We start from the raw sequence: 26,532 nt of genomic DNA on the forward strand, positions 1-26,532 counted from the left end.
ATATATATATATATATATATATATACCACCATATAACTTGTCCAATTCCCACATCCCACAAGTTTCTATATGTACAACCTAAGAAGTTCTCACTTGCTCAGTTCCCTCACCCACGCGCCTGTATAATGTCATAGGCCAGTAAGATGTGTCACTCTTGGTTGTGGTTGGGTAAGAAGGTGTTGTGTGTGCCGGCAGGTGTGCTGAGCATCGGGCTGGATCCCAACTGGAAACACCTCATCCCACCCCGCCAGCGGACCGTGCTGTCTGAAGGACACTGTGTCGCTGAGTGCACCCAGGCAGCCCTCCCCGCCACTGGTGAGTCTCCAGTCTACCACTGGTGAGTCTCCTGTCTACCACTGGTGAGTCTCCTGTCTACCACTGGTGAGTCTCCTGTCTACCACTGGTGAGTCCCCTGTCTATCACGGGTGAGTCTCCTGTCTATCACGGGTGAGTCTCCTGTCTACCACTGGTGAGTCACCTGTCTACCATTGGTGAGTCTCCAGTCTATCACGGGTGAGTCTCCAGTCTATCACGGGTGAGTCTCCAGTCTATCACGGGTGAGTCTCCAGTCTATCACGGGTGAGTCTCCTGTCTACCACTGGCGAGTCTCCTGTCTACCACTGGTGAGTCTCCTGTCTACCACTGGTGAGTCTCCTGTCTACCACTGGTGAGTCTCCTGTCTACCACTGGTGAGTCTCCTGTCTACCACTGGTGAGTCTCCTGTCTACCATTGGTGAGTCTCCTGTCTACCACTGGTGAGTCTCCTGTCTACCACTGGTGAGTCTCCTGTCTACCATTGGTGAGTCTCCTGTCTACCACTGGTGAGTCTCCTGTCTACCACTGGTGAGTCTCCTGTCTACCACTGGTGAGTCTCCTGTCTACCACGGGTGAGTCTCCTGTCTACCACTGGTGAGTCCCCTGTCTACCACTGGTGAGTCCCCTGTCTACCACTGGTGAGTCTCCTGTCTACCACTGGTGAGTCTCCAGTCTACCACTGGTGAGTCTCCAGTCTACCATTGGTGAGTCTCCAGTCTATCACGGGTGAGTCTCCAGTCTATCACGGGTGAGTCTCCTGTCTACCACTGGTGAGTCTCCTGTCTACCACTGGTGAGTCTCCTGTCTACCACTGGTGAGTCTCCTGTCTACCACTGGTGAGTCCCCTGCCTACCACTGGTGAGAGACCAGAACCCTCCACCCACACGTATTATCCACCTTCCCAGAAATCTGATGAAAACTAGTAATGAATTATCCTGTCAGTATCCAGTGTTATGGAGAGTCAGTGTTTCCTCAGCCAGTGTTTATATGATCAGTATTGCTGTTGTGTTAATGATGTATATCACGAAGTGTCGCCCTTCCTCCCGACACCATTCCCTACAGTTACGTCCAAAAGGGAAGGGAAGGGAAGAGAGGGGAAGGGAAAGGAAAGAACTAGAATATATAAATAAGAAGGAAAGAACATGCCAAGAGCAGGGAATATGTATGGCGTGAAGGGAGGGTACGGTAATGTGTGTGTGTGTGTGTATGTGTGTGTGTGTGTGTGTGTGTGTGTGTGAAGGTACCAGAGGCTCTACAGTATAAGAGTCAGTGTGTGACGGCCTGGGAGGAACACTGATGAATCACACCAGGGGAACGAAGAAAGAAAGGACTATAATGGTACAGCAGTGGACCATGGCAGGGGACGGGGCCTGAGGTGTGCTGGTGGAGCGGGAGGGAACGCTTCCACATGAGGAGGACAGCAAGGAGGGTAGGGTGGAGGAGGCTGAAGGGCCATATTGTTACCACTATATCAGTATACTACAGGACTGTGTGGGTTGTGGTGATGTGGCAAGATGGAAATTTGTTTTAATAAAACAGTTTGTGACAGTCAGGTCTAGGGGATAGTGGGTAGCCTGGGTTAATCTTCTTGCTCGTGTGTCGGTATGGGATGAGGGACTGTATTGGTGAGGGACTGGTGGGGTGAGAGGGTTGTGTTGGTGAGGGACTGGAGGGGTGAGGGACTGCTGGGGTGAGGGATTGTGTTGGTGAGGGATTGGTGGGGTGAGGGACTGTGTGGGTGAGGGACTGGTGGGGTGAGAGGGTTGTGTTGGTGAGGGACTGGAGGGGTGAGGGACTGTATTGATGAGGGACTGGTGGGGTGAGAGGGTTGTGTTGGTGAGGGATTGGTGGGGTGAGGGACTGTGTTGGTGAGGGCCTGGTGGGGTGAGAGGGTTGTGTTGGTGAGGGACTGGTGGGGTGAGGGACTGTGTTGGTGTGGTACTGGTGGGGTGAGGGATTGTGTTGGTGAGGGACTGGTGGGGTGAGAGGGTTGTGTTGCTACTGTGTTGCTGAAGTCATGTTGGTGACTTGGTTAGTGTTGCTGCTCTAAAGCCCATGCGTTGTGTTGTCATATAAAGAAAACTGCACCAGATGTGTTGCTGGCAACAGTAAATTATATCTTTTGTGTGTTGCTGAGGTGCTGGCAAAAACTTCTGCCGATAAATTACAAGTGTTGGTAATGAAAGTTAGTTTTGTCTTATGAGTAGTGTGGGCAGTGGGTCACGTTGCCTGACAACACTTCAGTCAGGACAACGCCAAGAACGTTAACTTTTCTTGTGTGAGTGTTGGTAAAATTTTGCCGAGCTCTCGTCCCCGGTAGTGTTGGCAGTGACAGCAAACGGTGCCTGACTTTCTGCTGTTGGCAGTGACAGCAAACGGTGCCTGACTTTCTGCTGTTGGCAGCGTGACAACAGACCACCTGACATCGGGAGTGAAGGCAACAGACATTATTCTGGCAAGGAGGGGGAGACAAGTGACAGGGAGAGAAGGTCGGTATTTCATTAGGGTCCCTGTGAGTGATGGCCTCTATGTTCACAGCTGCATAACCAGGGCATCGGGGACAGAGAGAGAGAGAGAGAGAGAGAGATAGAGAGAGAGAGAGAGAGAGAGAGAGAGAGAGAGAGAGAGAGAGAGAGAGAGAGAGAGAGAGAATCATTTGCAGCCAATATCAACGACAAAAATATAGTATTAATGGCTGTGTGACGTAAAGGAATTAAGAGGAAAGGCTTTGGTTGATTATGATCCTGAAACATTGAAATTCTTTATGATAACGGCCTATTATACGTTTTCTAAATGGTTTCCATATTTACTCGATAATAAGGTTTCTATAATATTCATGGCTGGTATTGTCTCCAGTAAGCAACGCACACATAGTCGACATATGCAGTTTACAGTGCGCCTACATAGCGCTTAACATCCAGGCAGCAACGCTCCAACAGAGCGCTTTCGAAGTCAGCAACGCACAAACGCACCAAGAGGGTTCTCCAAAGTCAGCAACGCATAGCAGAGCACTACGAAGTCAGCAGCGCACTAACAGAGCGCTACGAAGTCAGTAACGCATAGCAGAGCGCTACGAAGTCAGCAACGTATAGCAGAGCACTACGAAGTCAGCAACGCACTAACAGAGCACTACAAAGTCAGCAACGCATAGCAGAGCACTACGAAGTCAGCAACGCACTAACAGAGCGCTACGAAGTCAGCAACGCATAGCAGAGCACTACGAAGTCAGCAGCGCACTAACAGAGCGCTACGAAGTCAGCAACGCATAGCAGAGCACTACGAAGTCAGCAACGCATAGCAGAGCACTACGAAATCAGCAACGCACTAACAGAGCGCTACGAAGTCAGCAACGCATAGCAGAGCACTACGAAGTCAGCAACGCATAGCAGAGCACTACGAAGTCAGCAGCGCACTAACAGAGCGCTACGAAGTCAGCAACGCATAGCAGAGCACTACGAAGTCAGCAACGCATAGCAGAGCACTACGAAATCAGCAACGCACTAACAGAGCGCTACGAAGTCAGCAACGCATAGCAGAGCACTACGAAGTCAGCAACGCATAGCAGAGCACTACGAAATCAGCAACGCACTAACAGAGCGCTACGAAGTCAGCAACGCATAGCAGAGCACTACGAAGTCAGCAACGCATAGCAGAGCACTACGAAGTCAGCAGCGCACTAACAGAGCGCTACGAAGTCAGCAACGCATAGCAGAGCACTACGAAGTCAGCAACGCATAGCAGAGCACTACGAAATCAGCAACGCACTAACAGAGCGCTACGAAGTCAGCAACGCATAGCAGAGCACTACGAAGTCAGCAACGCATAGCAGAGCACTACGAAATCAGCAACGCACTAACAGAGCGCTACGAAGTCAGCAACGCATAGCAGAGCACTACGAAGTCAGCAACGCATAGCAGAGCACTACGAAATCAGCAACGCACTAACAGAGCGCTACGAAGTCAGCAACGCATAGCAGAGCACTACGAAGTCAGCAACGCATAGCAGAGCACTACGAAGTCAGCAACGCATAGCAGAGCACTACGAAGTCAGCAACGCATAGCAGAGCACCACGAAGTCAGCAACGCATAGCAGAGCACTACGAAGTCAGCAACGCATAGCAGAGCACTACGAAATCAGCAACGCACTAACAGAGCGCTACGAAGTCAGCAACGCATAGCAGAGCACCACGAAGTCAGCAACGCACCACAAGTTATCAGCCCACCAGCACAACATTAAGAACCATTCAACAAACCACAGCACAGCGACCTGGTACCTGGTACCTGTAGTGCGCGGTACCTGGAGCTAGTGGGGCCTTCTTGGGCTTCCCACGAGACTACGAAATAATTGTTTTTTAGCTTAGAAATTGGCCTTAATTACCCCCAGCTTATTACACGCTCAGGTCGATAAGGGAGACACTTTTCATGTTTATGTAAAGACCCTGTGTGTGTGTGTGTGTGTGTGTGTGTGTGTGTGTGTGTGTGTGTGTGTGTGGGTCGTCTTCCCCCTTGAGAACACTGTGTCGTGAGGGTAGGTGTTCTTGAGTCTTACAGTAAAACACATGTGTTGCGGGAGGAGTTTGTCTTCTTCCTAAGGAACACAGTGTTGCATGGGGTTGGAGGGAGGAGGAGGACGAGGCGATTGGTTCTCGTCCTGTGGAGGTATCGGCCACACGATGTAAATCCTGTTTCCCGCTTTATCATGCCGTAAAGGGCTAACATGCCGTCAAAGTTAAGGGGAATAAAGGGCTAAGATGCCGTCAAAGTTAAGGGAAATAAAGGGGAAGCGGTGAAGTGAGGGGCAAGGGGGGACGAGGAAGGCTGTGGGGTGGAGGAGAGGTAATGTACGTGAAGGGAAGGATGGCGTGGGGGGGCTTCAAGAGCTTCCCATTCACTCTGCCTGACCTCAGGAACCACACCTTGTTGTAGTATAGGGCAAGGCTTCATCACACGGGACGCGCACCTGCTGTCGCTGTCGTGTGTGTGTGTGTGTGTGTGTGTGTGTGTGATTGCTTGATGTCTAATACGGAGAGGCTGCCTCCTCTTTCAACATTATCATATATTGTTTAATACTTTTTAATGTCCTTCATATTCACATTTCCTCAGTTGGCCTGTCGCCCTCCCACACATTCGGTTACTACTGCATGAGCCAGTACTTTCCCTGCATCATTCTAAATTGCTTGTTGCTTGCTTTACTGTTGTGACATTTTGCCTGGTTTATCCGTGTGAGGCACTGGTCAATACCAACACTGCTGTATCGATTCAAAAGACTGAGGTCAAGACTCTCTCTCCAGTCTTGTTATTCTTGTGCAACTGTAGGTAAGTCCATGATTGCTCCACTGCAGCTCAGTCCACGGCTGTTCTTACTGGGGGTAAGTCCATAGCTGTTCCAATGTAAGTCTACGGTTGTTCCACTGTGCGTAAGGCCATGGCTGATCCACTGTGGTTAAGTCCACGGCTGTTCCACTGTGGGTAAGTCCCTCTCTCTGCACCTCACCTAAGTTACAGTAGCCGGTCTGATGCAAGATATTTACGTGAATATGCAGCATATTCTCGACATAAATAGGCAGTTTATCCTGGACATCTTAACCATGTACCTAAAGGTAATTTTAACAGTGACCAGCGTATAACTTACCAAATTTACAATTCTGATGTGGTGTTCAGGGGTAAGGCTGGGTACTGTATCAACCCCCACGTCTCTCTCTCTCTCTCTCTCTCTCTCTCTCTCTCTCTCTCTCTCTCTCTCTCTCTCTCTCTCTCTCTTATATTCCTATAATTTGCTTCCCTCAAGCTGGAGGTCATGATCTGGCCTAATTCCACCTCGTCCCGTCTTAACGATCAATCAAACTCTCATGAACAACGTTATGGATGGTATCACCACGGCTGCTGTCACCTGGTTGTTAAAGTGCTGGACATTCCCACCTCTCCTTATGACTCCAGTAAGATCCTTAAACGTATTCAGGTGTGACTCCAAGTTCCTCCGTCGAGTCATTGACATACCATGGATCAGGTCGTAACAGCGGTGTTGAGGTAACCCTGGGGGGGCATCACTTAATGTGGACCACTGGGATGAATGTACGTTCTACCTCAGACAAGCGTCCCAGGCTCTTGTTGGCTTAGGCGCTCACTGGCCCACAGGAGACTGCCTGGAAACCTAAGTCTGATAACCAGTCCTCTCGGGGGAAAACATTGTCAGAAGCTTTATCAAAGCCATTGGACACGACGGTACGACCAATAATCATGCACGACAGTACGGCCCCTCGAGTATGAAGGTACGACCCTTGAGGACGACAGTATGGCCCCTGAGTATGAAGGTACGACCCTTGAGGACGACAGTATGGCCCCTTGAGTATGAAGGTACGACCCTTGAGGACGACAGTATGGCCCCTGAGTATGAAGGTACGACCCTTGAGGACGACAGTATGGCCCCTGAGTATGAAGGTACGACCCTTGAGGACGACAGTATGGCCCCTGAGTATGAAGGTACGACCCTTGAGGACGACAGTATGGCCCCTGAGTATGAAGGTACGACCCTTGAGGACGACAGTATGGCCCCTGAGTATGAAGGTACGACCCTTGAGGACGACAGTATGGCCCCTGAGTATGAAGGTACGACCCTTGAGGACGACAGTATGGCCCCTGAGTATGAAGGTACGACCCTTGAGGACGACAGTATGGCCCCTGAGTATGAAGGTACGACCCTTGAGGACGACAGTATGGCCCCTGAGTATGAAGGTACGACCCTTGAGGACGACAGTATGGCCCCTGAGTATGAAGGTACGACCCTTGAGGACGACAGTATGGCCCCTGAGTATGAAGGTACGACCCTTGAGGACGACAGTATGGCCCCTGAGTATGAAGGTACGACCCTTGAGGACGACAGTATGGCCCCTGAGTATGAAGGTACGACCCTTGAGGACGACAGTATGGCCCCTGAGTATGAAGGTACGACCCTTGAGGACGACAGTATGGCCCCTGAGTATGAAGGTACGACCCTTGAGGACGACAGTATGGCCCCTGAGTATGAAGGTACGACCCTTGAGGACGACAGTATGGCCCCTGAGTATGAAGGTACGACCCTTGAGGACGACAGTATGGCCCCTGAGTATGAAGGTACGACCCTTGAGGACGACAGTATGGCCCCTGAGTATGAAGGTACGACCCTTGAGGACGACAGTATGGCCCCTGAGTATGAAGGTACGACCCTTGAGGACGACAGTATGGCCCCTGAGTATGAAGGTACGACCCTTGAGGACGACAGTATGGCCCCTGAGTATGAAGGTACGACCCTTGAGGACGACAGTATGGCCCCTGAGTATGAAGGTACGACCCTTGAGGACGACAGTATGGCCCCTGAGTATGAAGGTACGACCCTTGAGGACGACAGTATGGCCCCTGAGTATGAAGGTACGACCCTTGAGGACGACAGTATGGCCCCTGAGTATGAAGGTACGACCCTTGAGGACGACAGTATGGCCCCTGAGTATGAAGGTACGACCCTTGAGGACGACAGTATGGCCCCTGAGTATGAAGGTACGACCCTTGAGGACGACGGATCGACCCTTGAGTATGAAGGTACGACCCTTGAGGACGACAGTATGGCCCCTGAGTATGAAGGTACGACCCTTGAGGACGACAGTATGGCCCCTGAGTATGAAGGTACGACCCTTGAGGACGACAGTATGGCCCCTGAGTATGAAGGTACGACCCTTGAGGACGACAGTATGGCCCCTGAGTATGAAGGTACGACCCTTGAGGACGACAGTATGGCCCCTGAGTATGAAGGTACGACCCTTGAGGACGACAGTATGGCCCCTGAGTATGAAGGTACGACCCTTGAGGACGACAGTATGGCCCCTGAGTATGAAGGTACGACCCTTGAGGACGACAGTATGGCCCCTGAGTATGAAGGTACGACCCTTGAGGACGACAGTATGGCCCCTGAGTATGAAGGTACGACCCTTGAGGACGACAGTATGGCCCCTGAGTATGAAGGTACGACCCTTGAGGACGACAGTATGGCCCCTGAGTATGAAGGTACGACCCTTGAGGACGACAGTATGGCCCCTGAGTATGAAGGTACGACCCTTGAGGACGACAGTATGGCCCCTGAGTATGAAGGTACGACCCTTGAGGACGACAGTATGGCCCCTGAGTATGAAGGTACGACCCTTGAGGACGACAGTATGGCCCCTGAGTATGAAGGTACGACCCTTGAGGACGACAGTATGGCCCCTGAGTATGAAGGTACGACCCTTGAGGACGACAGTATGGCCCCTGAGTATGAAGGTACGACCCTTGAGGACGACAGTATGGCCCCTGAGTATGAAGGTACGACCCTTGAGGACGACAGTATGGCCCCTGAGTATGAAGGTACGACCCTTGAGGACGACAGTATGGCCCCTGAGTATGAAGGTACGACCCTTGAGGACGACAGTATGGCCCCTGAGTATGAAGGTACGACCCTTGAGGACGACAGTATGGCCCCTGAGTATGAAGGTACGACCCTTGAGGACGACAGTATGGCCCCTGAGTATGAAGGTACGACCCTTGAGGACGACAGTATGGCCCCTGAGTATGAAGGTACGACCCTTGAGGACGACAGTATGGCCCCTGAGTATGAAGGTACGACCCTTGAGGACGACAGTATGGCCCCTGAGTATGAAGGTACGACCCTTGAGGACGACAGTATGGCCCCTGAGTATGAAGGTACGACCCTTGAGGACGACAGTATGGCCCCTGAGTATGAAGGTACGACCCTTGAGGACGACAGTATGGCCCCTGAGTATGAAGGTACGACCCTTGAGGACGACAGTATGGCCCCTGAGTATGAAGGTACGACCCTTGAGGACGACAGTATGGCCCCTGAGTATGAAGGTACGACCCTTGAGGACGACAGTATGGCCCCTGAGTATGAAGGTACGACCCTTGAGGACGACAGTATGGCCCCTGAGTATGAAGGTACGACCCTTGAGGACGACAGTATGGCCCCTGAGTATGAAGGTACGACCCTTGAGGACGACAGTATGGCCCCTGAGTATGAAGGTACGACCCTTGAGGACGACAGTATGGCCCCTGAGTATGAAGGTACGACCCTTGAGGACGACAGTATGGCCCCTGAGTATGAAGGTACGACCCTTGAGGACGACAGTATGGCCCCTGAGTATGAAGGTACGACCCTTGAGGACGACAGTATGGCCCCTGAGTATGAAGGTACGACCCTTGAGGACGACAGTATGGCCCCTGAGTATGAAGGTACGACCCTTGAGGACGACAGTATGGCCCCTGAGTATGAAGGTACGACCCTTGAGGACGACAGTATGGCCCCTGAGTATGAAGGTACGACCCTTGAGGACGACGGATCGACCCTTGAGTATGAAGGTACGACCGCAGGCAGCTGGTCCAACCTGACATGGACGGTCTCTCCTTAAGACATCAGCAGCAGCTAGGAAGACGCCTTTACCGTCTTCCTCTCTGAATTATAAGTTACATCCTGTCTCAGGGGTGCTGGCTCTGTACCCATACGCTGTACCATTGTATCTGTACCCAGCACACACACACATACTGCGTTCTCTGCTTGGGCCCTTGGGATGTGTGTATCTACGTAACTATGAAACTATTACCCTCCTTTCTCCCATCCTCTCACATCAGTTAGCGGAAGGAAGTGTTCTAATCACCTAATCACCCATCTCCCCATATCAACAGGCCAACCACCTGATAGGTGGGTGCACTCATCCCCATCCGACCCCCATCCCTTTCATGCCTTGTAAGGGGCAGTCCAACACCTGTGGGAGTGCCACATGGTCAACCACAGGGAACCATGAGAGGGTATGTTTACAACAGATCGGACCCAAAAAGAAACTAAACCTAACCGTATATCCCCGTCACCTTAAAGTAATGACTCCCTCTCTCTCTTCTCTCGCAGGGCGACCACCTGATAGGTGAATGCACCTACAACAGCCGCGAGAGGTCGACCATTACCCTTGGAGGCTTCAAGACGCGGGACGAGATGTGCCTCTCCTTCCTGTTCTACTGGCCCAGGGTGGACCTCTCCCTCTGCCACTCCAGGCCTTCCCTCAACACAGTGCTCCACTCCCTCGGCATCCAGGAGCTTTCCGCGTGAGTACCTCCACACCACCTCAACACGTCACGCCCCTCCTGCCACACACGCCTCGCCCAGTCTCCACTCCCTACACGCTTCCATGGACCCTCATCCCTGCCAACAGCACACATCTCCAACACTGACACATCTCACCACTGAAGAGAGCTCACCACACCTCAAACACTGCACACATTACCTTACCTACACCTCTCTACACTCAGTACGTCACCAGGTTTACACCCACAACACTGCACATTCCAACACACCCAGACTTTACGACTCACCCACACCTTACCTACACCTCTCTACACTCAGTACGTCACCAGGTTTACACCCACAACACTGCACATTCCAACACACCCAGACTTTACGACTCACCCACACCTGTACACCTGCGTGACGAGAATTCGTGCAGGAAAATCTTACACCCGCCACGACAGTGTGGTCAACAAGCAGGCGCACCGTACCAGCAGGCTGCGTCACATATGACAACAAGGTGTGTCATGCCTGCTAGGTCAATAATGATCAGATCATATAATACACTGCATAAACCAGGGGTTTACTCTCTCTCTCTCTCTCTCTCTCTCTCTCTCTCTCTCTCTCTCTCTCTCTCTCTCTCTCTCTCTCTCAAGAAAAAATATCGTGGGTACTCGACGTAGGTAGGCAATCCCTTTTACCAGGCTCCAGCAGCTACAAGTTTACACTGCAATCAGAAGCATAGAAAAAGTATAGACGCCTTTGAGAGTATAAGGTTTTTCGACGCGACTCTACTCCCCTTCGTCAAATGACAACGACGCAACTTCGCCTAAGATGCGAAGTCCAAATATAAGTAAAAGTGTAGTGTATACCGGACGTAGGGTGTGAGGGAGGCTGCTGACCCACACGTCAAGTGTGAGGCAGGCTACTGGCTTAAGCCCACTTCAGGCGTTGATCTAATTATTCAGTCTAACTTTTACAACACGATTTTCTACTGAATACTACAAGTTTGACTTTCATAGAAATTAATTGATCATCATATTTACTTTAAACTTAGCAAAAAAAACCTAAAGTTATATATAAAAGAAAAAAGCTTTCATCCATCTTATTAACACAAGTCTGGAAGCTTAGGTAAGAATCATTCCTATCGAATCTAATTACATTTAATTTTTTCAATCAATTTCAGATTCAATCAAAGTTTTATGACCATCTCTTTAAGGACATTTGTTCTATGGTACATTTTTATCATAAAAATATTTGTCTACATTTTCAACTGTATACCCTAAAGAAGTCCAAGATATTTATTGAAATCCTAATTCAAATTCTATTTCAAAAATATTTCCATTACTATCATAAATATACACCTGAAGGGGAATGTTTTTCTAACAAGTCTCAGTGCATCTAAAAACGACTACTTGTATCCATTATAAAAATCTTGCTGTCATTTATAGAACCACTTTCCTATCTATACCTACAACCTTTATAGTTTATCTATACTTAATGTACAGAAGCACAAGTTCTCTTTCCTACAACTTGTAGCTGTGTTATATTTTAAGTAGCCGGTGATTGTTCTGAGTGTCTCTCTCGTGTGTAACTTGTAGCTATGTTATATTTCCTTTAAACAAGTTGGATGACCAGGATGGTGAACTGCAATTCTGAGTGGACTGGATGACCATTTTCTTTCTTGAAGTACCCTAGGGAATCCTTTTTACTTTCTATATCTCGTACCAGTAAGTGTTTTGAGGGAGTTTGGTTTATTTGCTGCCTCTGTGTAGATGTTTGAGGTGTGGGGAGTGAATATAATATGTGACATCCAAAATAATTGGAATTTTGTCGATTGGGAGAAATTTGACTATTCAAGGTGATGGCAGGGCGTAGGTTGGATTCATATCTGTATGGAAACACCAGAGTGACTGAAACATTCTGTTCTAGACGAACCGGTGTTCTGTGTTATGTAGCGTTGCACGTCTGTTGTTGCTTGTGTGGTGTCAGTGTGCTGTCATGTGACTGTAAGGTCATCTTCATATGACAAGATTTTCACATCATGGAGCGCAGGTGTGATATGTCATGTAGGAGACTGAAGAGGGCTGGGAAAAGAACTGCTCTTTGGGAAATCCACTGTAGAGCTTGAGGATTTTAAAAGTCAAGACGCTGCGGGTCTCTCAAAAAAGATTTTTACTCCAGAACCCGTTTTCGAGGAGGTATTACAGCTCCAAGAATGCGCGTCATCAAACACTCCTTTTGACGTGAAAAGTTATTTGCAGGCCAGCACTCGTTTCGTCAGTACCAGAAAGCAGAATTAGTACCACAAATGCCCTTGGCGCTCGCTACCAGTGAAGGTATTTAACCTTTCCTAGATCAATCTTCTTTCTGAAGACCTCGCCATGTTTCAGGAGCAGCAGATTCGTGGAATACAACGAATCACTGAAATCTACCTTTGAGAAGACTTTGACCTCCACTCGCATGACTCCCAGTGGAACATATGTGGAACTTGGACCCCCCACACTGCATCCCAGATGGCCATTCCACCTTTCTTACCAACCACTGCAGCCTCCAAGAACTAGTGCCTGACATCCTGTCAAAAGCCTTGCCAGGCTCTACTGGTGAATATAACCCTGCTTTCATCTCTACATACATCCTGACTCACTTCTCCGCGAACCTATGAGCAAAGCAACTGCTATAATCCCATCATGGAAAGGACGGCCTCAGCCGTGCTGGACCAGACTACAGCTCGCATGAGGAGGGCTCACCTGCACGCAGTAAAGGTCCCCGCTCAGAATACTTTCTACTTAATGTTCCAAACGCTTCTCTTGGAACTCGTCTCGACCTAAATGCTCTCCCGTGTTGGTACAGCTTTTCGCCTTGCTGCTCCTATCTACTCTGAATACCGCCGTATCTGAGGCAGAGAAGTTGCCTACTAAGAATGGTCGACATGCCTGGAGTTGTAAGAGTTGTGTTGAGATGAAAGATACTGTTTCATGAAGTCTTGGTTCTGCAAATCTGTCCAGGTGAAAAGAAACCCAAGCTCCTCAGATCTAATACACAAGTGACAATACCGAGCACAGCGACCTTGAGTTGGCATTGGTTGCTTCTTGACATACAACAGTGACTATGTTCCTGCAGGAGTAGTGTCTCTCTGCCTCGGCCGCAGGGAGAACTACCACTGCTGCAAACTTCATTCCTTCTTCCTCGGCCGCAGAAAGACCCGGCATTACTGCACACCTAAGGCTGTCTTCTTCGGCCGCAGAGACACCCAACAAAACTGCAACTTCAAGTCTCTACGGCTCAGCTCAGCCACAAAGTGACAACCTGCCACCAATGCGTCCTCATCTCTTTTCCCCAACTGCAGAGACACCCACCAGCATTTCACTCTCTCTCTCTCTCTCTCTCTCTCTCTCTCTCTCTCTCTCTCTCTCTCTCTCTCTCTCTCCATTGTCTCAGCCACTAAGACAGACCTATAGGTACTGTAACCTCAGTATCTCTGTCTCAGCCACAAGAAAAGGAGACCTACGAGTACTGCAGCCTCAGTGCCTTCCTGCCACGGCCGCAGAGAGAGATAGGCAGAGATCTCGGCAGTTCGTGCCCACGCCGAAGGAGACGTTGTAATCACTAGACCATTGAATCTCACCGGGTTCAGATCCGTCGCTCACTTCATGCTCCGCCGGGATGCATTTTCTCGCGGAAAAAGATTCCTTTGATGAAGGAATCTTCCCATTTGTCATATTCTTCGGAGAGCTATCGCACGATCGCACCCGGAAACGATTCCATTAAACCCGACCCTTTCAACTGATCTAATTCTGGAGCCGGTCCCAGTGTACGAGGCCACAGTGGGCTGTGTCGTCTGTCTCTGTCTGTCCGTCTGTCTCTCTCCTGCAGCTGTTTATTCCCTGATTCCTCATGTCATTATGTCCCGGCAGAATGTAATGTTGTTCGTCTACGTTCTTCTGCCACAATTTCCTCGCCTCACGGTTGTAAACTCCTCTCGATCCGACTTCAAATGAGGCCCGTGGCTCCACTGAGGTACAATTCTCTCTCAGTGTTGTTCCTGTACTGAGTCAAGATACCAAGCCATCTGGTCTACTTTTAGCGGGATGTTTTCCATCTTTTTTCAGAAAGTTTCTCCGGTCGTACTTTAGTCTCTCTCTCTCTCTCTCTCTCTCTCTCTCTCTCTCTCTCTCTCTCTCTCTCTCTCTCTCCGAACATTCGATTGAGAGTTATTTCTACGGGAGTCGCATATGGGAGAGAACTAACGCGGGACATATTAGTGATGATATCACCTTAAATTATTCATTTCACAAAAAGACGTACTTTGTTTTGTAAAGAGAATCTCCAGAGAAATATTTCTGTGCTGGATGAATCCTAGAGATTAATCTTCCAGTGGATGCTTCCGTGGGATATTCTTGCGGCAGATAATTGTGTGTGTGGTGAGAGATTGAAAGGAAGTGTACTTTAAATACAGATGGTATCTCTTTTCTTCTTTTATGTTGAAGGTTCCAGTCACGAACAAAAGTCCACATCAAGGTAGGGCCTTAATTGAAGTATAGAGAGGTTTATGAAGGGGAAAAAGAAGAGACAAAGGGAAGTATGTACGGATTATGGAGGAAGTAAAAAAACCTGTCCTTTAAAATGTGCCAAGTCAAAGTTATTGGGAAAGAGATTAAAGGGTAGATAGTGCCAAAGCTTCTAGGTGTAGAGGAAGAAGCAGTTATCAAAACGGCCAACGGGCACACACTAGTTATGTGACGCAGCAGCTTGCTGAGTATTGCATGGTCTACCTAGTGCTGCGGGCACACAAGCAGCCAGCTCTCGTGAGGAAAAACCAAAGTAATACCTATAGAAGAGGGAAAGTGAACCAACTTTGCGGCGTAGGGCAAGTGCGTCAAGTTTGAAAGTTAGCCTGGAACAGTTTATAAGTCATACCGCTTTCGACTCAACTCTATCAAGTAAGAATACAGAGCTAGAACCACCCTAGACGTCAGAGCAGTACTCCATACTGGGACGAATCAATCCCTTGTATAAACGGAGCAACGGTTCAGAGCATAAGAATTTTCGGCATCTAAACAGGACTCCAAGTTTCTTAGAGGCTGCTTTACCTATTTCCGCAACGTGGGGTTTCCAAGATAGATTGGATGTTACAAGAATACCAATTAAGTTAATAAACTTCAGAGGAAAGTCGTGGGGAATTTCCGATAGAAAGACTGGCAGAAACTGGGTCTTCGAGACATTAAACTTAACCAGATTGCGTCTACCTTACTGAGATATCCTGTCCAAGTCTGAATTTACTGACGAAGTTGTGTCGAGACGAGACTCAGAGCGAGTGAGAAAATGAACAGAATTGATATATATGGAGAAATACAGTACCGAGTCGTGAGCGTATGAATGCATTTGGTTATTTGTGGAAGGAAATCGTTGATAAAAAGGAGAAAAAGTGTAAGAGATAGGACAGAACCTTGAGGGACATAGCTGTTGACGGGGAAAAAAGGGGAGAGGCTGATCTATCAACAACAAACAGTGGAAGCTAGATATGAGGGAACAAAGTGAAGGAGGGAAGCCAAAAGAGGGAAGTCTAGACATGAGACTCCGATGCAACGCCGTGTCGAAAACTTTGGATGTGTTAAGGACAACTACAAAGGACACCCAGAATCCTTCAAGGATGACGACCAGACGTTATTAAGATAGGATAGAATATCACCAGTGGGTCTCGCCTTATGGAAGCCATACTGGTAATCAGGTAATCAGAGATAAGACTGCGAGATTCAAGATGTCTGAGGATACGAGAGTTCAGGAGGGATTCAAAGACTTTGGAAATGGTAAATGTCAAAGGCAACAGGACGATAGTTAGAGGGGTTATAACGGTCACTCTTCTTAGGGATGGGATGTACTAATACAAGCTTCCAAGACGTTCTGGGGTTTAAACAGAAACGGAACAGACGAGCAAGCACAGGTGCAAGTTCAGACACACACTCTTCCAGTACACGAGAATATCGAGAGAGAAGCGCTTTTCGGACATTTCGAAGAATTTACGGGGAGGGGCATATGATCAGTAACAGGAGCACCAGGGGGTGATGGAATGCTAGAATCATCCAAAGTGGAGTGGGAAGAGAAACGAGACTAAAACAAAGTTGTTTTGCCTACGGGAGAGACAGCTATAGTACCGTCGGAACGGGAAAGTGAAGAAAAGATAAAGCGACAGAAATTGTTGGCGATGCCCTTACCTATAGACCAGAAAAACCTTTCAGTGAATGAAGAGGGGAAGTTATCGCAGTTCCTCTAAATATAGCAAGCTTTTGCCTCACGGACTACGCACTAACGGTGATTACTGGTAGTGATAAATGTTGAATGCGAGTCGCGGGAAAGAGGTCTTTTCCAAGCCCGATATGCTTGATCCCATGCCTGAAAGGCCTTAGAACAGGAGCGGTTGAACAATGGATTGGCAGAGGTCGTCTCGGAGGAATAAGGGATAAATGCTTCAATTCCCGCAATAATAACCTCCATCAGACGTTTGGCGGAGACAAAAGCATCGGAGTAATTTAACTAAGAAAAGTCACAAAAGAATTTTCGTTAGTTATCCAGGTCAGCTTCGTCGAGGTGACATTGTTTACGTTTAGAAGAGGCTGCTAGAGAGGAGAGGCCGGTAAAATAGATACATTTATGAGAGTGTGGTCAGATGAACCAAATGGGGCGAGAATGTGTACTTACAGCGAGATGGACTAGGAGTGAAAAGCAGATCCAGATTATTAGAAGAGTGGCCACAGCAGTCAGGAACATGAGTGAGGTGGGAGAAATTTTGCTCTAGATCACTGAGAATGGTGAAGTGTGAGGGCTTCAGTCCCCTCCGCCATCCGTATGGGAGGAATTCAACCATTCCCTATGGCGAACGTTGAAATTCCCTAAGTAGAGGGTTTCGGCTTGCGAATGAATGCCACAGTCTCGTGGCAAGAGTTTTGGTAGTCGAAGGATATAATATCTGTAAAATTAGGAGAACAGTACGCGAAGCAAAAGAATGGTGTGATAGTTGAGAGACAAAACTTGAGCCAGATAACATCAAGGTTTGGGAACTCAAGGGCCTCAGAGGCATGCAACAGGTGTGTTGATGCTGGAATAAGCACAGACACCACCTCTGAACCAGAGTCGTAAATGGAAATTGTAATTTGGTATGAAAAAAGGGGGCTAGTGAGAACATTATCAGACAACTGGGTCTCAGAGTGTAAGAGTTACTCTAGTGCATTAGAGATGACGTGTCCACGTGAGATACAGCGGCTGTGAGAGATACTAGTGTGTCCGTGAGAGATGACATGTACAAGTGTGCGCATGAAAGTTGACTTGTGCTTGTGTCCGTGAGAGATTAGGTGTGCTAGCATGTCCGTGAGATATGACGTGTCCACGTGAGATACAGTGGTTGTGGGAGACACTAACGTGTCCGTGAGGGACGATACCTCCGTCCATACTAACCTCCTCCTCTAACTTTTCCTTCTCCTCTCCTCCCCGGCAGGAACTCGGATCCCATTAAGATTCGACGACCCATCGAGCTGGCGGGAAAGACCCTGGAGTGGAGGCTCATGAACTACGACTGGAAGAACCAGTTCGACTACTTCCAGCGAGCCACACACACCGGCACCTTCAACCCTCTCTGCTGGAGGCGAGGCCGCACCCTCATCCCGGTTAGTCCATGTGAACTTAAAGCCCCTCACAGCTGGCTCAGATCTCTCTCTCTCTCTCTCTCTCTCTCTCTCTCAGAGGTTTTCAAAATCCCCAGCCACGTTCCACTGTCGTACTATTAGCTCAAGTGTTTTCTTAATCATGTATGTTTACAGCTTTCCCTGAGTCAAGCTTAGTATGTCTTTCTTAATTCTTAGATCATGACAGTCCCAGATCACATGTCCCAGCTTACGTCTGGTATGGCTCCTATTTTCTCCTCAGCTGGTGTTTGCCGAACCTCTCGCCTGTCTCAGCTCATGTCTGCCCTTCCTGACTTCTATCTTCGTTGTCTCAGATTATTTCCGGTTCATCTTCGTCTCAGCCAATGTCCCGACATGACCCTCTTTATCGGTCCTTATCTCTCTAAACTTTTACCTGTACTGGTTTATTTTTTATTGCAATTTCACGTCTCTCTCAGCTCATGTGTATCCACTCAGCCCTTCTCCCTGGATGTTCTTAATTTGTCCATATTCTCGCCTATGCTCCCCGTAATTTACCATCTGTCGTGACTCATGCCTCTCTCTCACTTCGATATTATCTTTACGACTCCTGAGTTAGTTCTTAATCCTCGTCTGAGTTTGCTTACACTAAATGCAATCTTCTTTTTCAGGTATTGTATTTCTTGATTTCCTTCTGGTTCAACTTACATGAGGACTGTTCTGAATATTTAATTCAACTGTGGTGTCACATAACAGGTGGACACGGGAGTACAAGGGAATGACAGATAAAACGGGACATGATGGCCCATGACGAGGTTATCTGCAGACTTAATCTATCTTGTGGTAGAAACAGGACTCTTAGGCAGAGGGCATCTCCTGTCGTCCACCTCATCAGTATCTTTGACCAAAGTTTTAGATGCAATGACGTTCGAGTGTTAACCCTTTGAGCACAATGGTCTACCCTTGATACAATGGCGTGACCAAGGGTCGTATAATCGAGCTCAGGGACTAGATCATTACTGGCTCAGGTCTTGTTCTGCAGTCATCATGACATGGGACCTATTTACATTTGGTCCGATCGTCCTATTATTATTGCAGGCCAAGTGTTAGAGGACTGAAGGCCATATATCATATACACGTTGACCAGTCCACGTCCTTTGGTATTCTGCAAACAATACCAAACATTGTCACATGTTTAGCTATAACCTCCTGTTCTTCCCTCCGCCAGGTGCTGGAAAAGATGGATTATGAGTATCCGAACATCACGGAGACCTGGACACCAGAGAACGTCTGTAAGCGACGTCGAAGGAAGAACAGACGTCGCAAGAACAAGACCGGGCGTGGGAGAAATCACCAGCCATCTCATGAAGGCGCTGACGAAGACGAGGACGAGGAAGAGGAGGAGGGAGAAGACGTTATGTTCGATGATGAGACTAATTCTCGGACGATAGAAAGGATCGACGTTGATCCATTTGGCCATGTCGATGTCTTCATGCCTGTCGTGGAGGAGAGGCTGGATAACGATCCATTCGGTATGGATGGTGTGGCCTCACCCGACACGACAGACCAGGACCTGGAGCAGGAACTGCAGGAGATGGAGCGGGACCTGGAGAAGGAGCTGGCAGACTCTGTTGAGGAGCGAACTGCGCCCCAGAACGAGGGTGGGTCCGACAGTAGCGGTCTTCCGGTCCTATCCAGCCAGTGGACTCTGATGGTGTGTCTGTGCGTCGTGTGTCTGTGCCGCCTCTACAACGGCCAAGGGTGAAACCGGCAGAACAGTCTGTGGCAGGTGTCAGGGACGCACAGTGCGTATGGCAACTGTTCACCACGAGCATCCAAGAACAAACAGTGCTGTGAGGAACGTTGATTATAGTCGGTGTGCAGAGAGGGTAGGGCGCACCACCTCTTTCTCCTGGTGTTGTTAGCGAGATGTGATGATGGTATGTGTCTTCAGCTGTGAACTGTTTGTTTGCCTTTGGCACATGCAAGAGACCCTGGCTCTTGTGTTATGTGTTGACACGTGTGTGCATGTATGTGTGTTTGTGTGATGCGTGTGTGATGCGTGTGTGTGTTCAGGGGGAGGGAGCGGGAGATAATGGGAGGTTGTGAGGTGTTGAGAAAGTTGAGGGAGTTTCCCCTCACTCACATTGCACCTTCAAACCCTCACTAAAGCCTCCCACTCAGCTATGTTAACAGTGCCTCATTTTTGTATATTTCGCTTTTATGTGTTTTCTGGGGCATTTCATACGTCTCTGTGAGAAAGTCAAACATTGTGATGAGTAGCCTCATCGTTTTATATATATACATATAAAAAAAAAAATTGTGCAAAACTGCGAGTTGTAGAGAATAGGTACTGATAGGAGCAGATAAATATTTTGTTTATAGGACCAAGTGAAATGAGTTCGAGGAGAGGCAGTCACGCGTCTGAACCAGAGTGTCACACTGAGTTTATCTTGCATTTAGGAACCTGTGTACCTTGCTCGGTGCCGCGTTATGTGCTGAATTATATTTCTTTCGATTACCTGCATAAGGAAGGGCATCTCCGAGAGCGAAGGGGATTCCTTACCTAACATATAATTCACCTGTTGTTATCTTTAGCTTTATCATTAACGCCTATTTTACCTGGTGCTTACTCATTATTTTTTTAACATATTCTTCCTGAATAACCCATACATTACTAGAGGATTTTGCCCCTAAAAAATATTTGTGAATTACGATTATTTTTCCATTTTTTTTTTCTATTGTTTGCACTTTTGTTGTTCGTTCCATTAACGTGTTCCTCTCGTGCTGGGCTATTATTTCCACATTCACAAATTCAGTCCAAACTATATAAGAAATAACTATAAATTGATAAAAAAAAATATCGATATACACATAAATATATATACATATAAGTTGTGCATAATAGTAGTATCTGTGATGAGACATTTCTGTCGCACAGGCAACTCATCAGTGACTGTCGCACAGGCAACTCATCAGTGACTGTCGCACAGACAACTCATCAGTGACTGTCGCACAGGCAACTCATCAGTGACTGTCGCACAGACAACTCATCAGTGACTGTCGCACAGGCAACTCATCAGTGACTGTCGCACAGACAACTCATCAGTGACTGTCGCACAGACAACTCATCAGTGACTGTCGCACAGACAACTCATCAGTGACTGTCGCACAGGCAACTCATCAGTGACTGTCGCACAGGCAACTCATCAGTGACTGTCGCACAGACAACTCATCAGTGACTGTCGCACAGGCAACTCATCAGTGACTGTCGCACAGGCAACTCATCAGTGACTGTCGCACAGGCAACTCATCAGTGACTGTCGCACAGGCAACTCATCAGTGACTGTCGCACAGACAACTCATCAGTGACTGTCGCACAGGCAACTCATCAGTGACTGTCGCACAGGCAACTCATCAGTTTATGAATCACTGCGAGATCCCCATCGTCGCTGTGACCTGACCTGACCTGACCCCTTACACCTCCGTGTCATATGACCCCCTCTATTATCTAACCTGACCTGACCGAAATGCCATCCGTTTATTATCTACATTTAATCCAAGATTTAATAACATGACTAATTAGCGGACATAAAAACTTTCAGATTCTTGATGCTAATTATATCTAACAACCAGCAACCATGATGAGATTTTCAACAATATGTAAATTCTCTAAAAGCATATAAGCAAAAGACATCTTATATAAAGCCCATTTTCTATGTGAGAATTAAGTGGTCGAAATACTAAAAAGAAAATGGTTTTGGGTTTCGTCACCATGAGTCGACCCAAGCCAAAAAATATTCATGCTTAAAGCCTTAAAGCTTTAAAGATCAACATGAACGTACTAGTCTTCATATTTCCCTTCTCGAGTGAATGACAGAACTATCCTCAACACTCACACGTACATATGACAGGAAAAAAACATAACGAAAAACAAACATTTTAGATTTGATAACCGATATAATTCACTGGAACGCGCCAAGGAAAACAAAAGTGAATCGAGACAAGACTTAATCATGTTCCTACGGGAAGTAAATTCAGGGGAGGTCATCTGGGCCTTGGTAAATTCAGGGAAGGTCATCTGGCTCTTAGTAAATTCAGGGGGGGTCATCTGGCCCTTAGTAAATTCAGGGGAGGTCATCTGGCCCTTAGTAAATTCAGGGGAGGTCATCTGGCCCTTAGTAAATTCAGGGGAGGTCATCTAGCCCTTACCTCCTACCTCGGAAGGGGCCAGTTCGGGAGTCACACAAACTCGAGCCAAGAAGCCACAGGATTGGGATGTGCACGTGTCGCGGTGGTCATACCACCTCACCTTCCTCCCTCCCTTGGTGTGGCTGTGGAGGCCCTGGTGGCCACACCAGGACGCCCCTCGAACACTTCATCTCACAGAACGGGACAATGTGCCTCTTTTTTCCCCCCAAACCCAGACATGTTTGAGAGCTTCCAAAGGTTCAGCTACTATACACTGAAAGTACTAGAGTGAGTGAGTGAGTGAAAGAGAGAATGAGAGAAAAGGAATTCTACAAGTTCCTTTACTATAACGCATATGTTAGCTGGCCCCTTTGTAATTAGTCTGCATATAATAACCTTTTTTTTTGAGAAAACACACGTTTTGTGCTAATGTGATATAGGACCCATGTAGAGAAGAGTGTGCTACAAAAAACACATTTAGAAGAGTAAAGTATAGAGACACTCACAGAGCAATGACCTCGGTTTCCCTACACTGAACATGCCAGTATGTGGTTGGTGTTCATTAAAATGTTCATTCGTAAGGTGCGGCAAAGCAGACCCATATTCAAAGGTGGACATCTGTCAAAAGGTGACATTTATTTTGGTTGATATTTGACAAGGCGAGTGCTGGTGTTACGGTACACACACACACACATTGTGAGCTCTCATACGTGTGGTGTGAGCACTCCTGCGTGCACTGTGAGCAACACTGTATGCACCAAGAATACTTCTCTATGTGTCAGTATTGATATATGCACTGAGCAATGATACATGTACTGTGAGTGAGTGATACGTGCAGCAGGGGGGGGGTACATGTGGGCATGAAAATTAATGATGTGTAAATTTAGTCATGATACTTGCGTCTTAGAAGTGATACATGCACATCAGTGCCGATACATGCACGTTATAACTCATACATGCACGTCATTGCTGATACATGCGCGTCATTAGTAATACATGCGCGTCATTACTGATACATGCACATCAGTACCGATATATGCACGTCACTACTGATACATACAGTCTGTTTTTTGACACGTACAAATCAGTAACGGTAATGATACATGCACGTCAGGAGTAATACGTGCACGTGGGTAATGATACTTGCATGTACCAGTACTGAGAAGTACAATGTGGAATCTGACACTGCACACATGATTCTCACCCTCAGTGTAAACACCTGTTCTACTAGCAGGTGTTCCGGTACAGATGTGCCAGTACAGGTGTCCACAGCCTTCCCAATACAAGGACCAGCTGACCCAGGTCCTAGACACGACCTGGTGTCATGCGCTCTGCGTCCAGCTCACACCCTGAGGGTGTATGACCACTTCGTCAACACTTTCTATTCCAGTTCGCGGGGAAGGGAGGGAGGGTTTCCAGCGGTGATATCCAGCTGTCAAAGACCACCCCCCCAGCAACACCTGGTTTAATTCATAGAGTGTGAGAATGTGTACACCTTGCCTTCCCTTAACCTGTGGGGGAGGGCTGACGTCAACAGCTTCCCCCCCCCCCCCCCCAGTGGGCGCGGTCATACCCGCTGTACCAAAGCGTTGAAAGTCTGTTGCCACGGAGAGAGAGAGAGAGAGAGAGAGAGAGAGAGAGAGAGAGAGAGAGAGAGAGAGAGAGAGAGAGAGAGAGAGAGAGAGAGACTGTGTGTATGTGTGTGTGTGTGTGTGTGTGTGTGTGTGTGTTTGGGATCAATACCCTTTTAACACTCTCCAGCGGGGTTTGCTTCGTCACTGCTTGAGTCTGGTCCAGTGTCTTGTGCTCCTGAGCAGCTACTTGCCTCAGCCTGAGCACTGAACGCCATGCTGTGCACTTGCCTATATCTGATAAATACAAAACAAAAGCATCGCTGAGCACACACCATATATCCCCCCAGCCATATAACATGCAGACACTTCCGTGATAATAAGTGTGGATCACTGTCATCTTCGAAATCGCTCTGCGCCGCATTCATGTCAACATCTCTCTTGCTGCGTTTGATGAAGAGAAAAAAAATAATAATAACCCAACAATAAATAAAAGTTTCATTCCATAAAAGCCCGACGGACAGACAGAAAGACAGGCAGAAAAACGGATGGTAAATTCATACCACAGAGCACCCCACCACCCCCCCTCCAATGCTGTGTGACGGGGGAGAGAAAATGCGGTGTAAAAACCCGGGAAAACATCGTAGTGCGAAAGTATGCCTAAGGGATCAATAACATCCGAGGTCATTATGGTCAGCAAGTGTCCGGGACCACAAGTGCTGACCAGCCTGTAATAAAATAAAAGGGGGATGCTGGAATGATCAGATGTTGATCTCATTTGCGTAGTTTTGCCAATGAAAACGTTTATCAGTAACTTTTTATTCCAGCTCAGTGATTTCTGGATACATTTTACCCATATGTAATGAAAGATTATGTAGTCTTGGTTAGCCACCAGCATTAACAAGTCTTGTTCATATCAAGCCTTGGTTACACTGGGTTGCTGCTATTCCAAGTGTTGATGACATCATTCGACCAATCAACAAGTTATTTTCATATCCCGACCAATGAGAGGACGACAAAATTTCCATCAGGCATAGAGTTCCGCCTATCACAATACGCGTTTTATATATACGAAGCCGGTAAAGAACTAACACGTCCAATGTAAAACCTCGATACATTTACCCTGGGCTTACACCATCACAAGGGAGGCTGCCATACCGCTCCAGAATAACTATTAACTTATTCACAGCCTGAAAAAATATATATATATATATATCAATTTTGTTGATAACGTGTGGCAGTGTGTCCCGCGGGGCTCGCGGGGCTCAGTACTGTCCGTTTCGGAAGTTTGGTTCAAGCCCTCGTCAGTCCGTCTATCTGTCTGTCTAAGGTCTTCTTAATAATTATTATTATCGTCTTTTATAAACTTATATTCGTTTCTTTCCTACTGTATCTTTTGTCGTTGTTTCTCACACTCCGTTATTTTATTTTCCTTCTATAGATCACACTCTAGAGCCGCCCCTACACCAGCACCGATTTTAAAACAATTTTAACCTTAAATGGAAAAAAAAATGAGTTTGTTTGTCAGTACATCAAGAAATACATGTTCGAGAAACTTTCACACTTAAAAGAAATAAATGAAAAATCCTGTTGTGTTATTAAGAGACATGTTCGAGGCATGATCGAACAAGCTGTTGGGAGTCTCATATTTCTTTTTTTTTTTCTCTCCTTGCACGACCAAGTTACTGAAGAAAATAAAATGTATAACCTGTGTGTATTTTATATCTGTGAATGTAAATTTGTATAGCATGTATATAGTAACCATTAATACTAATATTGTATTTTTCCAGGGGTGTGTTTTATTCATTTCCTACATTCTAGACCGTCAACATTGTACACTGAAAAATAAAACAATGCCAATAAAAACGTAGAATGACACAAACAGGAAATGAAAACGGTAAACCGGTGTGCTATTGTTATCATAAAGGAAAAATTGCTATTGTTGGTTCACTGCAGTGGATAATTAATTACGTCTCTTAATAGGCTTCGTATCCCATACTGAGACCAATCACTTTATCATCAGTATTATCATTATCATCATTATTATTATCATCATCATCATGTGTCCGAAGGCTGGCGTAGAGCCTAGCTTGGACCATATTGTTCACTATATTCCTCTTCACCAAAAACGTCATCTTGACAACACCCTTACGTTTACTGAGCCAGGTTCAATATTCATTTCTTCAAGACATTCTTATCGTGAACCTAGCTTGGGTCACTTTGGGGTTCATATGAATATTATCATCGTCAAAACAACCTCATCATCTTAGTAGTGCATCTTCACTACATCCTCCTCATCACTATCCTGCATTCTAAACTGCCCTATATCTTCAGGACGTCTTTATCTTCGCATATCTTCATCTTCACTGAACAGTCAGTCATCATCTGTACACCCCTATCTTCACTATAAACTCGTCTTCATTATATTTTACCTTCAATATCCCAACAACGCACCATTCTTCACTAAATCTTCACTATATCCTTATGATTACAACGCAAAAACAATCATGATCGTCTAATCCATATATATATATATATATATATATATATATATATACATATGGCTGATTCATGTGAGAAACTGCAGAAGCTGGTGACTGAGTTTGGTAAAGTGTGTGGAAGAAGAAAGTTAAGAGTAAATGTGAATAAGAGCAAGGTTATTAGGTACAGTAGGGTTGAGGGTCAAGTCAATTGGGAGGTGAGTTTGAATGGAGAAAAACTGGAGGAAGTGAAGTGTTTTAGAT

At 47.1% G+C, this 26,532-nt stretch overlaps 1 pseudogene; it reads left to right on the forward strand.

The window, feature by feature from the left end:
• The window catches only part of LOC139749318 (MOXD1 homolog 2-like), a 317,877-nt pseudogene extending 292,300 nt beyond the window's left edge, over nucleotides 1-25,577 (forward strand).
• The last annotated feature ends 955 nt before the right edge of the window (nucleotides 25,578-26,532 follow it).

This window comes from Panulirus ornatus, chromosome 7 (genome assembly GCF_036320965.1).
Source record: "Panulirus ornatus isolate Po-2019 chromosome 7, ASM3632096v1, whole genome shotgun sequence".
Classification (NCBI taxonomy): Eukaryota; Metazoa; Arthropoda; class Malacostraca; order Decapoda; family Palinuridae; genus Panulirus; species Panulirus ornatus.